Below are 6571 nucleotides of genomic sequence, written 5' to 3'. Positions count from 1 at the left end.
AATTGGGCTGCTCAAGACAAAATTGTCAGTCGTGTGAAAAAAAATTTCAGTGCTTTTCTGGCATACAAGCTGTACAATGACCGCAACACCTCACAGCAATGTATTTAGGCAGATGAAAGGAAAAATAGTTTCTTGCAAATCATTCATAGGTTTTATTTTACTAACAAAGCTTTTTTTTTAATTTTTGCCTTTATTTTTCCCTTTAATTCCCTTTTTTATAAATTTTCCCACCGTTATTTTTCCTTTACTCTTGATTTAGCACCCAAGTTGTCTCTGCCCAACATGGAACTTTTTTGATTTCTATTAATATAAAATTTTATAGAATAAATTTTTCTATATCAGTAGTTTTTAAAGTATGCATTGCTTCTCCTAGGGAGTTTGTGAATTTTAAGCATTGATGTATGCTTAATGTACTTTATCTGAACTATTCTCATCCACGCATAAACGATGGCTAGAAAAATGTGGGAGCTGTGGTTGGCTATCATTTAAGAACCACTTGATATTGTATAAAAAATAATTATTATTGCTTACCTAGTCGCTTCAAATATAAGCAGGTTCTTCAACACTCAGTTGTCTAGAGGAACAGATGCAGTATGGTCCGCCACGACTTTGACGACTTTTTTCTCGCGATAAGTCGCCAAGACCGTCATAATGCGTCTATGGGTTGCCGTATTTTTTTAACACTTCTCCGGTTTCGTTGGGTGATACTAGATGGCGCTGGCTTCACCAAACAGGATTTTTCTTTTGTTCACCACGTTTTTTCAAAAATTCTAAACAGCCGTTGTTCCATTTCCAGCGCGTCTCTCTTTGATTATTATTCCTCCCTTCTGTAGCTTACATCATTTGGATTATTATCCAGGAGTCACATATCGCATTGCAATGCCCTTTCTCCATTTTTCACTTGTTTTTTGCAAAACGGGCACGTTGCCATCTTTTTTGTTGTTTTATTCGCCACGAACAAAAAGCTATAACACTAGCGGCGCACGTGGTTTAAATAAGATTTGGCTCACAAATAATACTCTAGTCAGATAGTTGACAGTCACAACAGAAAATAATGTGTAGAAACGCTAGCCTGAAGGATAACAAATGACTTACTTGATTCAGACTTCGGAGAACCATGAACATTGTCAACAAACCATGAACGACACCAAACATTGGTTTGGATTCCTTCTCATAAAAGAAGATGGATTACCATTGCCACTCAAAATATTTAAAAATTCAGAATATTCTTCTAAAAAGTCCTTAGCATTATTAGAGATTTTTTTAATTCTTGAAAGTTGTTCAAAAATATATATTTTTCAAAATTCTGATACTAATATTAGAATTGAAATTTGACAGAAAATTGACTTTAAATTTAAATTCTTTCCTTTTATCGAAAATACCGATATCATATAGGCTATGTTATTAGATAAGCTAGGGTGACCATACGTCCCGTATTTCCCGGGACAGTCCCGGTATTTCTCTTTTTTTGGCCGTCCCGACTTTTTGGCAAAAGTGTCCCGGTTTTTCCCGTATTTCACACGACACCTACTTGAATTTTTATTCTTTATTGAAGTCGAAGATTGAGATTATTTTTTAACTCATAAATTATTTTATGATAGTTACAACTATATATGGGATATTAATCTCGCACATTTGCTTTGGTGAACGTTTTTTTTTTTTTCGTGGAATACATTTTAATCCACTGCAATTTGCAGTAATGCATCATTTCCCGCCATTGTGATTTTTCCGTAATTTCAACAATATTTGGCAACTTTGTTTGGTTTTGGCATCGTTTTTGGCGATAATTGGCAATGTCCCGTATTTTCCCGTATTTGGAATCCCGATGTCCCGTATTTTTCTCTAGGAAATATGGTCAGCCTAAGATAAGCAAATTTTAAGATCCTGGAAGTCCGTAGATAGGGGGTCGTGATTGATTTTCTTGAGTGTCAAGTCCGTAGGGTAAATTTCACCGCTAAAATCCAGGAAATTCTCAAAATTAAAAATAATAAGATCATCGAAATACAGTCGAATCCCGTTTATAACAAACGCCAAGAGACCGGAGGAATCATTTCATTAAAACGAAATTTCGTTATAAAGGAATTCTAGGTTACCTAGCATTGTTCCTATGTAAACTTATTTGGGGGATTAAAAGAGTGTTCGTTATAAAACGAGATTTTCGCTATAATGGTATTTGATAAAACGGGATTCGACTGTATCTAAAACCCATGATTTTTTTTGTTTAGTGAAAATATTAGCTTCGTGGAAATGTAGAAAAATGTTTGCACTAGAAAAACAAGTGCCCCTTTGATCTGTTTAAATATATCGATGCCATTATGTATATACAGTCAAACCTCGTTAATGAGTCACTCTTGGGAGAACAAACTTAGTAAGCGGAGTGACTCGTAAAACGGAGTAAGCCATAGCTGTGCCTATTCCTGCCTGAGGACAATTCCGACTTCCAAAAAGTGACCCGGGAAGCGGAGTGACGTGTTAACCGGGTGACGCACTAACGAGTATTGACTGTATATAAGTAATTCTCGAAGATGCAAAACTTCACAGGATTATTCCAAGAGTTTTTTTCCAAGTTAATAATGTTCTTGTATTTTACAAATAAACTTGCACAGATATTTATGATATTTTCATGAGGAATATTAGTAAATAAGTTTTCAGCGTGCATTCTCATATTAAACAAACTTTGAAAAATATATTGTAGTGATGTTTCATCACACATATACCAAAAAGGAACAATTTTTCCCTCTAGCATCAGGGGTGGATTGAACGGATAGCGCATCAGGAGCTATGGGAGACCTACCAAGTTAAAGTTTTTACTAATTTAATGGGCCTCTACCACCCAAGTAGTTACCTGACGACAGAAATGACGTTTTTTGAAAGTCATGAAATGCTTCCTGACGTCATAAAGTAGGTGATTATGTCCATTTTGAAGACGTCATCTGGGCTCCATTTCATGACGTGATTGAATGACTCATTAGTAAATAATGCACCCCCCCCCCCACACACACACACAATACGTATCGCGTTATAAATTATTCATGTGGAATAGAAGTAAAAACACAAACACAAGTATTTGCAAAAATAAATGTTTTATTCAGTCAAATATGCATATTATATCTCTACACAGTGGTTCAATGGACGAAATGGATTATGAACTGTGTAACAATGGTAAGCTTACAAAATAATCTTTCAAGGGCAGCAGAACACATTTGGAAACAACATCCTCTAAGGATACTTCAGTATATATATTTGCCAAATCTTTCACAATAAAAACATTCAGTTTAGAAGATGGAGGGGATACGCATAGAAATTTTCCTGTTTACTAAATCGTAGACCTAAAATACTTAATCTGTCAGCTCTCCTCAATACATTATGAACCTTAATAGCTGATTTGTCTTTAGTAAAACAATAACAATTAGCGGGACTTAGGGAGGAAATTGAAATACAGAATTTATTAAGGAATGACAATTTTTTATATTGATGTCCAAAAAAATCACAAGGAACATCCCCAAGTTATGTTTATTTTGCATCTCAAATAAATCAGACTGCATTTGATTAGAAGGTTCACCATGTTCATCACATTCATTTAGTCTTCGACGAATTTGTTCAAATGGCTTATTGCCAGATTTAATGCTTTTCTTTAAACTGCCTAGAAAACTTTCAAATACAAAAGCTGAGAAATTATCTAAAACACCCAATTTTTTCACATCTGCAATTTGAATCAAAACATGAACATTATATACTAAAAACGAGTGGTTTACAAATTCTCTAAGAAAGTTATTAGCAGAACTAGAATAATTCACCAAGTGTGGAGAACATAAAATGCAGATACCACAATGGAATAATAAAAAATGCTCGTATATGGAAGAATGAACTAAATTAAGCAAAACCACAAGGCCAGCATAAAGGATGAAGATTCGTAGCTCTGTGGCTTTCCACCTGTCAATTTCATTCAGTCCTCTAGGCTTTCTTATGAATTCTGCAGGAAAAAATGTTTTCAAATAAAGCAAACGAGTATTCAATTCTGCAGTTGTTTTGGCATCTAATTTTAATGGAACTTTGCCCCACAGCCAAAAATTTAACAGTTTCCGCATAACTCCTAAACACACACAATGCATATAATCCAAGGGGAAATGTCAAACCACGTGAATATCAAGAGCTAAAAGTGGTGAAGTTCCAATGTGATGATCTTTGTCTCTTTGTGCTCGAAAAGATTTTTCATTGCGATTTGTCGCACTCAAATCTGCTAAAACAACATTTCTACCCTCTGGAACATATGTCCCATTACAGGTGCATTTATCACATGAAGAGTATCCCCATGACCCTTTACACATTTTAAAAATGCACGTGCAGAAGCATCGCAAATAAAAGAATGCAGCTTAATTCCAATGGTCCTGCCCTTGAAATTAAAACCAACATCAAACAAATGCTTTAGTTCTAAAACTAGATGATTTAGAAATTTTTCCAAAGGCTTTGGTTTCGAGGTGCCACAAAATATGCCAACTACTACAGGAGTGTTTATTAAACAGTCATTAACAGACATCAAAATAGGCCAAAATTACACCCTGGAGCTTTTGAAAAGTGGTAAACCATCGATGTTGAATATTAATTGCAAGTTATCACAAGGAACAATAGGATGTTTAGAAAAAAATAAAATCAAACGCTTCTCCACACCAAAATAGCAAAACTCGCCGTTATCTAATGTTTCTGTTTCTAGGGCACACATTGGGGGGGGGGGTACCTAACAGAGATCGACTTGTTTTAATCAGATTAGGATGATATGGAGAAAGAAGTTTCAGCAAATCGATTATTGCTACACCAGGGACTTTATATTTGAAAGCATTTCTGCTTTCAGGATGCACAACCGAACTCTTGCAAGACTTGTGGTAAGGTGTTTAAAAGGCTGCATGATTTACGTCGACGTACAAGAATCCACTCAAAAGAATGTAAGTATGAACAGGTTCACGCTTGAGATCAAAATAAACCCCTCCGTGAGAGAGCAAAATGACCCCTCCAGCGCGGCAGGTTACGCCCACTGGCGCATGCGCATACGTCTACTTAATCGGAAAAAATAGAACCGTTTTTATCTGACTTACCAACTAAATCACTTCTGCACTTGCGCACTTGTCAACTAAAGCCGTGTAAACGGCCCTTATCGTCTGCATACATTGTATCGTACTTGGAAACTAAAAATTAAGTTACCAACTAAAGCGCTTGCCTCGTGTAAACGGTAAACGGGCCTATACAAGAATCCACTCAAAAGAAAAAAGTTTTACTTGTAGAAAATGCAGCAGACGCTTTTCCCGAGGCGATAACAGGCGAAATCACGAGCGGCAATGCTTTCATGTGGCGGGTGCTCTCCCAAACCAACAGGAAGATGCGTTGAACACTTTCACAGTTATAGTAATAGAACCAACTTCCGATAACGCATATGACCCCATTCTTTTCTTTAACGAGGTTCGAGCCGAAATACAAAACATCATACTCCGGGAAGTACGTGTGAAAAAGGCTCTTAAATTTTATATTGTGCTGAACGTTCTCTTCTCAAGAAGAACAGAATCCAATGAAATTGAATTTATACAACCTTTTTTCCGCTCGAGAGTGGAACTCATACATTCTGAGTATGAACTCGGTGATAAGATAGATTCAGCTATCAAAAAAATTCTGTCTTCGCTCGACGAGTTTACAAGAATGGGCAGCGGGTGGGTCTTTGATAAGGTTTTAAAATTAGACCTGAATATAGCTGCTTACAACCCATTAGCAGCAGCTTCTTACTTACCCATACCTCCATCAATCGTGAACAGAAAAGCGATTATAAACATCTCAAACACGGATAATAAATGTTTTATTTGGAGTGTATTAGCAGCCCTTCACCCCCAATACGAGAATCCGCAACGAGTATCAAAATATCTACAGTTCGAGCATGAGTTGAACATGGGTGGGATAGAGCTCTCAGTCAAAATAACCCAAATAAATCGCTTTGAAGAACAGAACCCACGCATTTCTGTCAATACCTATGGGTTAGTGGATAATGAAATCTTCACGATGAGGGTGACAGAGGCAAGCCAACGTCTTCACCACGTTGACTTGCTATACATATGTAACGGAGAACTGGAGAAACCGCGAGACACCCAGGCTGGTGAAGGAGAACGTTAGCATTCAAAAAATTCTTAACACCGTGAAGCCTCTTAACATATCCCAAGAAGACGAGAAAAAATTTCAGGATGCCGTTGTATGTATGACGTGTGAGAAACCGTTGGGTGGTGATAGAGTTCGACACCATGACCACATATCGGGTGAGCTCGTTGCGGCGTTGCATAACGCGTGCAATTTACAGCTGAAATATTCTAACCATGTACCTGTAATAGTACATAATTTGAGAGGGTATGACAGTCATCTAGTCATGCAGGCGGCAGGACTCTTCAAAGATCAGGATATCTCAGTCATCCCTAATAATTTTGAGAAATACATTTCTTTCTCGATTGGGGATTTACGTTTCTTAGACTCATTTCAATTCCTACCGGCTTCTTTAGATAAGTTGGTTGGCAATCTTACCCGTTCAGATTGACTGACAGCA

The 6571-nt window shown here is 36.9% G+C and overlaps 1 pseudogene; it reads right to left on the bottom strand.

The window, feature by feature from the left end:
• Positions 1-244: 244 nt before the first annotated feature.
• On the bottom strand, positions 245-4720 carry LOC149064534 (uncharacterized; annotated as a pseudogene).
• Positions 4721-6571: the final 1851 nt, after the last annotated feature.

Source organism: Pholcus phalangioides, unplaced genomic scaffold, assembly GCF_987345545.1.
Source record: "Pholcus phalangioides strain wild (caught in Gottingen) unplaced genomic scaffold, Ppha-v1.0 ptg000042l_1, whole genome shotgun sequence".
Taxonomy (NCBI): Eukaryota; Metazoa; Arthropoda; class Arachnida; order Araneae; family Pholcidae; genus Pholcus; species Pholcus phalangioides.
The sequence above is the reverse complement of the archived record's forward strand: the minus strand, read 5'-3'. Positions and strand labels throughout refer to the sequence as shown.